Here is an 8,810-nt window from a genome sequence, read left to right as displayed (position 1 = left end):
CTAAACGTGATATTGGATGGCAATGATGCTAAGGAGAAGTTGGAAAATTGAAAAGTGCACCTATCCAATGCATCAAAACAACTTGTGGTAGGGTTAATCTAACAAAATGCAAGGTTGTAGTGCTTCTTGTACTTGCAAAATAGAGTAGAGTGTAAGAAACAATGAATAATACATAATGAACAAAAAATTAAAAATAGTAATGGAAATGAACTAAATTCAAAGTAAAAATTCTATATAACTAATATAACAGTGCTACAACTATCATCAACAAATGTTAAGATAATCTGCAAGAAAAAATTGCTCATAAACTATCTAAATAAACGTGCATGAAAGTAATGTTCATAAATATTTTGTAGACATAAACAAATGTGTGAACAGAAATGATACAAAAGGGATATCGACCACGTAGGTTGGGCCTTAACACAAGGAAACTTAAAAACCTTAGAAGAAAGCTAAACTAAGAGCTGAAATCAAATATCACTTTGATTAGCAAAAATGTTGTTTGTACATGACAAAGTTACAAAAAATGCTTAGAATCTAAACCTCTCGTATTATTCACATGCTTTCCTACAATTTCCTTCTAATCCTATTATGCTACTCAAGCCTATTGTTTGTACAAGTGGATAGGAGGAAAACTCCTTGAGTGGAGGATTGCTTTCCCTCCAAAAATCAATAAAAACCTAGATCTTGTTTCCTAGATCACCACGTAGCAATAGTAAGGAGGATTTACTATCCTTAGGAAGTCGTGTTGGTTTTATTTTGTAGAAGGTAGTAGGCCCCACAAATATCTCTAGATGATTCTCCTTGAAATTTGTGTAAAATCCATTCAAATATTACACAATAGTCATGTTAGGCACATAAAGTATGAAAAATATCTTGGACTCTCCTAAGAACTCATTAAGCTAAGAAAGTATTATTAAGTGAACAAAATTAGGTTCAATATGGCCTTTATGTGCCTAGGAGTGGTTAGAAAAACCTTATGGGAGACTCATCACATATATTAATTGAGAAGACAAATTTTGAATTTATCAATTATTATGCAATTTAATAAATTTTATACTTAATATTAATTTAAAATTTAAATATAATCTTAGTGTATTGTGTATGGCATAAGAAAATAATATGAAGTGTTATCAACCAATTTCCTTCCTTATATTTATTTGTAGTCATCATTATGTTTTTTACCCTTTTGCATATATTGGGCCCTTCATTTTGAGCTTGTTGGAGCACGAACATTAGTTCAACACTAGGAATATGCCTCCTCCATTCGTTCTTAGTGTATTGTTTGGCTTTGAGAGCGTCAAATTAGTCTTTTCTAACCAACATCCATACTTAGTGTATTGTTTGGCGTTCAAAGCATCAGATTAGTCATTTCTAACCAACATCCATATATTTTTTCTAGAATATTTCATTCCCTAGAATTTTTTGGTATTTTTTGTCAAAAATTATATAGTAGAAAAGTTCTTGCATCACACATCAAACCAAAAGGATACAAAACAACACACACACTTCTATGTACAAGGTACAATCACAACTCAATCAAAACAATCATGTCAATGTGTGCCTATTTTGGACACAAGAAAAGGATTCTCGTACATGAACTCATGGAGGAGTTGAGGTACCATATGGTGTGCCATGATGGGGCCATGCCATACAAATTTTAACTATGAGACTCCTAAAGATTGATGATAACAAGGAAAACCTAGAATCATAGTGTTATTAGGAATAACCAGAGGACATAAAAAGTGAGTGGTCCTGTGAGCTACTGTGGCTCCATGACAAGGACTATGAAGACATAAAGGGGTGACAAGAAACTCATTGACTAGTAGCAATGTCCTATTTTTGCCCTATCTAGGCCATGCACTCACTCCCCATATTTGAGGATGTCTGCCCGATGGACCGATTGCCTGGTCCATGAAATCCCCAGGACTAATGCACCTTCGCATTGTAATTGCTATTACTGCGATGAGTATTTTTGCTACTAGCCCCCTGTTGCGGCTGCCCTCTTCCTCCCATAGGAAAAAACATCACTGGATACCTCGAACAAGACGGGGTCCGGGAACAACGACCTATGACTAAATCTAATAATTTGTTGGTCTTTGCATACCCACTCCAGCTTAACAAGCCTAGTAAAGCTCAGGATTGAAAGAAAATATATTTAGTAAAAACCCTAACGCTAAGGGTTTGACAGTGAAATTGTGGACAAATCCAGCGAAATAAAGATCGACAGATAGGGGAGAAGGAGGCTACCTCAAAGCTATGGTTGAATCCCAACGACTTGAACAATAGTAATGAAGCTTCAATGTCCCAGACTGAGAAAAAGTCAATTAAGCGATCTATAGAAGCCTTTGAGTTTGTTTTCGTGGTTTCTTTAAGACTTTGTGATTTTCACTGATGAAAAGATATTAAGCGTTCACCAGCTGCAATTAGTAACACTTTCGTTCAAAGTTCATCCAAGCAATTAATTTAGTTTTTTATAGTTTAATGTTATTAAAAACCTATCCTTCACAGGTTGGATGACTATGGTGATATTTCTTCCCAGGCTTATTCTCTCTCGGGTTGGAAAGGGGTATTGTGCTGGAATTAATAAGGCTTTGGTTCAAAGTTTATTCGAGCATTTAATTTTTAATTTTAATTTTAATTTTAATGTTATTAAAAATATACCTTTCACGGGTTGGATGACTGGTGATATTTCTACCTATGGTCATTCTCTCTCAAATCTTTTGGAAAAGGGTATTGTTGTGTAATGGAGGTATTGGAGGCCAAACAAAGATGGAAGATACACTTATGTGAGTGGCCCAAAGAATATGATATATCTGATATGACCTAATGACCTCAAATATATCTGAGAACCGTATCCTTCTCACTCTCCCTCTCTCTCCCACGCTTTCCCACTCTCTAGATCTCTCGCTACCTCCCTCTCCCTCACTCCCTCTCTCCTTCTCCCTTCCTCCCTCTCTATCTCTTCCTCTGCTTCTCTCTTTATCTACTACTCTTTCATGCCCACTCTCTCTTTATATCTTTATCTCTCTCTCTCTCTCCCTCTATACATATCTTTATCCCTCTCACTCCCTCTTTCTATCTCTCTATCCAGAGTTATTTTAGTACATGCACCATAATTCATACACTAGCATTGAGCTCCACAATTGTGTTTAAGCATAGATCTCTACTTAACCATGATGACAAATCATCAAACCACAATCAAGACTTATTAGTGCACACAATGAATTGGGTTAGCCCACACATTTCCCACATCATCTAATTTATTCTCACTAAGCTAATAATGGTCATATGCCAAAACCATTATTCAAAATTGACCTAATCGCTAGATGTCTTCCTCCTATGCTATCCACATTGTAGGTCAATATCCCCTATATATGGCTCAACCGATATCCCCTATCCTCATGCTAGTTCTTGGGCTCAAAGTTGTGAGTACCACGATGAATAGAAAGATGATATTGAACATAGATAAATGCATTAAGAAATAAATTCTAATGCATTTGGATTATATTGTTTTGGATTAAAGATTCCTCTATGCATTTCATTATAGAAGCAGATATGTCCCTCCAAAGTTGCTTGAGTGTCTACTAAAAGAGGACCCAAAGTTTATCCTAATTCATGGAACAAGGTAGCAATCAACCTTAAGCACAGATCTACTAGTAGACACTAGATCAACTTTAGAGGGACATATCTACTTCTATAGTGAAACGTGTAGAGGAATATTTAATCCAAAATAATATGCTCTGAATGCATTAAGATTTATTGTTCAATGTATTAGGATGTTGTGGGTTGTCTCTTCCCTGTCTAGTTGAATTTTTAGATCCCCTTCTCTCCTTAAGATCCCTCCAATTGTGGTTAGAGTTCTTAGATGGCTGTTAGGAGGAAGCCCCTTTCGGAAAGGGACATACAATTTGAAGTTGTCTAGCTTGTTGGGCCATACTAATGCCTTCTCTGAATACCAATAGACGTCCCTTCTCATGCACCTTGGTGCATTTTGTTTTTTTCTCCCCCCCGTTCTCTATGCGTGGTCTATTGGGTGTTGTTCGTCCTCTGCTGACTCATACTCATTCCAATCCGCTGCTCTAGTATCCTCAATACAAGGTTCCTGACGAGTGATGCCATCAAAACGTCCTGAAGTGCGAGCCACATGAGCAGGCTGCTAGCCTTGGGGGTTTGCTCCTGATGAGCATGGTACATTATTCCCAGTATTTACGACGCCATATGTATTAGTTCCATGAACGCTCGTGCCCTCAACCACCACATAAGACGCCCCCTGTACATTTGTTGCGAGACCTTGTTGTTCGAGTTCCCAATACTGTAACTCCGATGGTGATGGGATATTCAGGACCGGTTGAGCCTGGTCCTCCTGCAGTTGAAGAAAGTTTGGATTTACCATCGAGCCCGGGTGGGAAAACCCTAGGGAATTTAGGGAAACCTTCACATCATCCATCTCTGACGTAAATGCGTTGACCTGGATTTCCAGTTCATGGTGTATTGCCGGTGAAACCCCAGTTTGGTGTTGATGTGGCCCCTCAACCCAAATTTGGGAAGCCTCCATAGAATGAGAAGAATAATCCACAAGTTCCTCATCGATATAAAATGATGTTCACATGTACTCTGTTATACTATCCCCATGTGATGCTGTGCACAACACCCTCCGAGAGACATTGGCCCAACCGAACAAAACATTCACCTCCACTGTTTGATCCCCTTACTAGTTGACAAGAAAACCCGCGAGACCATAAGTTGCCAAACCGCCGCAGATAAATATAAACCAGGTGTATTGACCCTTGTTTGCTAGCGTTGTGACCATTCTCTCACGCTGTTATCGCTCCCGGGTGTAGGTGAAAACCCATCTTCGCACCAGAAAAAACCCTAGGGTTAGACCGCCATGGAAATTCCTCTCGGATTCTTCCATCTGATCTTCTCTAGACAAATTCCTTATTTCCATTTGATTTCTGTTCTATCTACATTTTCTTATCTAATATTGGAGCATCTCCATAGATTAGTTAACCTTACTAAACCAAACATTTTATTAGAAATAATCATTAATCTTATAATATTACGACTTCATTGCACTTTTTGACCACATACAACTTGTTTTTATGTCACCATAATTCACCTTTAATGTAACATGATTACATTAAAAAATCAACCAAAATCCCCTCAAATAATTTTTCCTACATAAAATTCTTTACCATAAACAATACCTCTCCATTAAGCCAAAAAAAACACTTACACATTTCATTTAATTCCAATTCAACTAAAATCCCCTCAAATAATTTTTCCTCCATAGAATTCTTTACCATAAGCAATACCTCCCCATTAAGCAAAAAAAAAAAAAAAAAAAACACTTACACATTTCATTTAATTCCAATTGAAAAACACAATAGCATTTCATTTAAGTTCCATTCAAGGTTTCACGGCATTTCTGCTTTTCAAATATCAAAACTTGTTCATTTCCCTCGCGTTCCAGGGTTTTTCAAATATCAAAAATTTTTCATTTCCCTCGCGTTCCAGGGAGGAAGGTCGCCATATCATCCCATTATGTTTCTCAAAGATCAAAATTTATTCATTTCCCTCACGTTGCAGGGTTTTTCCAGGGAAGAAAGAGGAAGGTCGCGGCCATGTTGTCGCAGGTTTGATTTGATACATTTGGTTGAATACAAGAAATTGGATTCTAGGTGCCTCAATCGTGGTGGTTTCATTCTACGAAGGGATCTGCACAAGGTTCCCCACACTACTGTGCGATGGCCCATCCCCAAGCCTCCATCACTCTTTGCAACTTTAAAATACTTCTAGACAAGTGCAAGAGGCACTCAAGAGGCTGTATGTACAAGATTCCGCAGAGGAAGATGGAGCCGAAGGTATGTGTTATGTGCCAAAGAAGCGATAGGTGTCTTTCCGACCCTGAAATCAGTGAAGAAATTAAGTAGAAAAGAGAGCAAAAATGCATTGATTAAGACGAGGAAACAAAATGTCCCAAGACTGTAGGAGGTCACCATCTAGATGCTCTGCCACAGGTGGATTGTGATGATCCAGTCGTCCCTATAAATGTCAGAGACACAAAAAAGGCCTCAGATTTGCTTGTACCACAACGTTCCGAGAGTTCCGGAGCAATGAAATCAGATGCCGAGGAAATGGATGTGAGCTAAGACAAGCAGGATCGAGGCTCTATGCCAGAGGAGAGGTTTCCAGAGGATACTAAACCCACTCAAGAGGTAGGTAACTACATTTTAATTTTATTGTTTAATTATAAGAATTAATGCAAGAAACTTGCCCATGAGTGACTTCCGTTGGTTTAGGTGATAAGTCTGGATGGTAATTTTTCTACCAAAATCGCCCGGTGCTTTTCTGTTATGCCATTTAGGTGCAATGGACAACAGTGATAGTAAAGCCTGGTGGTTGGGTTAAACTCTGCTGACCTCACTAGTGAACCAATGCCTTATTGGTGGCTTATGTAGAGTTTTTCACTTTTGAAATAACTAATAGCTTGCATGTCATTCAATAGAACGGTTTATGTTGGATGTCGATATTCCCAAGTAAATTTTTGTTAAAACTACGATGGGAAATGAATGGAAGATTAGATCTACCCCTGACCGATGGACTTCTCTACCCTGTGCTACATACCCATTTAATGACATGCAACATTGTTCAGATCAATGTCAGTAGAGGCGTGACTAGTATACCTCTTTTCCATTCAGTTCTTGTTCCTATTATCATTTCCATTCCTCTGTTGGGATTACACTTCTACAACACCACCAGTCTTTAAGTGCACGATATATTCAGGGAGATGGGTGGGTTCAAGTTGCTTATCCGTTAAAATTCTATAGTCACGATTCTAGTTTTGTTTTGTTTCTAGTTATGTTTATGTTTCCTATTTCTAGTAAACTAGGTTTTGTATCTCCAAAACTCAATTTTATAGTGGTAATGTACGCCGTCACTGAGGTGATTTACGCTTATAATTCGCCAGAAACCTTGAGTCCTATTTCTTGTTCTATTCACCATGCAGTCATGTCTCTTGTTTTGTTTATGTTTTACCCTTTTTGGTAAAATACGCTTGGAATGTGGATTGATATTTTAACAAGATGGGTTGCGAGTAACAAGTCCCTGCCCAAGGGCATGATGCTAAGAGAAAATACTGTCAATTCTTGCATCCAAAAAATGAAAACAGTCCAATTCCATATCCCACAAACAGTCTTCTAATGCAATATTTAATCAAGTTCAAAAACATACCGTAAAACAAGTAAGTCTAACTCCATATCCCACAAACAGTCTTCCAATGTCTAATAGGAATTCCTTCTGTACAAGAGTAGAATATAAGTACATTGTACTCTTTCTTAGAAACCATATTTCTTGAGAGAAGATAATAGTCCTAAAGTTATGATCTATTAACTATCATTGTTCATAAAGTTTCTTTGGAAGAGAATCAAATTATATCAATAAATATGCATAGAACAGAAACAATTCATCTCTTCCTCTGTTTCTTTCAACTAAAATCCAAATGACATTTAACAACATAGCTAACTAGATAAGCTAAACTTATTTTGACAGCAGGATTACAAATAAAGATAAGTATAGAGTTATACTTGAGCCCTGAGCTTTACTAGCTTGAAATCAAAATCATCTTTAAGAGCTTGAAATCGGATGACACTATCCAAGATGGATGGTTGAGGCATGACGCAAAATTTCCACCACCATAATACTACCCTATTCCCCTATACAACACTCTGTTGTAATATCTAGCTGAACTAAACAAGAAGATACAAATACTTTAATTTTGAAAGAAGTCCAGTTAATTTGATCGAGTCACTATTCAACCATAACATCGAATTGGATCATTGCATCCTTGGCCCCAGATTGTTTGGCACCAGCTGATCTCTTTTCCAGGTATTGTTGATGATACTCTTCTGCTCTGTAAAACTTCTTCGCTGGCAGGATCTCTATCACGATCTCTTTATGCAGTGGCCTTTGGTGCCTTTCCATTGATTCCCGTGCAGCTCTTTCCTGATCAGCTGAATAGTAATATATGCCAGATCTGTACTGAGTGCCTTTATCATTGCCCTGCAAATATATGCACACAGTGCTGACAATTCATGTATCTGATGCAATTTCTATACATCAACCAGATACAAGTGTCTTTATAGTTTTTGCCTTCTATGGTTATGAAATAGGAAAACCACATCAGGATCCAATCATATTTTCTATAACCCACCCTGCACCCGTATAGCAGGATCCAATTATATTTTCTATACCCGCTCTGCACCCTATAGCAAGTATGTTAACAAGCCATTGAAATGAAAAGTATATGGTAGATACATTGCCAAATACCTGGATTTGGTTTTCTGGTTAAGGAATCATATGAATGTGTGAAAGGCTTTGAATTTCAGCTTTCAAAGAAGCCAATGCTTCAAGCTGGCAAGTCTATTAGCATAGATATAAGTTAATTCCAAATTTATGAATATTAATTTTTAAAATACTAATAATAACATGTTTGATCATGTAGTTTTTAAAAAAATTAGAATTCTTAAGGATTTTATATAGCTTTTAAAAATATTTGGAAATTTTTAATGTAAAATATTTTTATCCTAGTCAAATCATTTTAGAAAATACAAAATTAATTTAAGACTAAAATTTACACCTTAAAATTTCCTAAATTATGTGTTTACATTCGTTGTTATTAAGCTAAATGGGGATCCTAACAAACATTTGAAAATAATATAATGAACCATGCAGTGATATATGAGACTGAAGACACCCGCAATGCCTGCACTCATAATTCATTAGGAGTTTAGATTTGAAGTGCAAAT

At 37.0% G+C, this 8,810-nt stretch overlaps 1 pseudogene; it reads right to left on the bottom strand.

The window, feature by feature from the left end:
- Positions 1 to 7,812: 7,812 nt before the first annotated feature.
- The window catches only part of LOC149191647 (peptide methionine sulfoxide reductase A3 pseudogene), a 60,070-nt pseudogene continuing 59,072 nt past the window's right edge, over positions 7,813 to 8,810 (bottom strand).

This window comes from Pinus tabuliformis, chromosome 2_2, assembly GCF_031772625.1.
Source record: "Pinus tabuliformis cultivar Carrire ecotype Pingquan chromosome 2_2, CPIR1, whole genome shotgun sequence".
NCBI classification, from domain to species: domain Eukaryota; kingdom Viridiplantae; phylum Streptophyta; class Pinopsida; order Pinales; family Pinaceae; genus Pinus; species Pinus tabuliformis.
The sequence above is the reverse complement of the archived record's forward strand: the minus strand, read 5'-3'. Positions and strand labels throughout refer to the sequence as shown.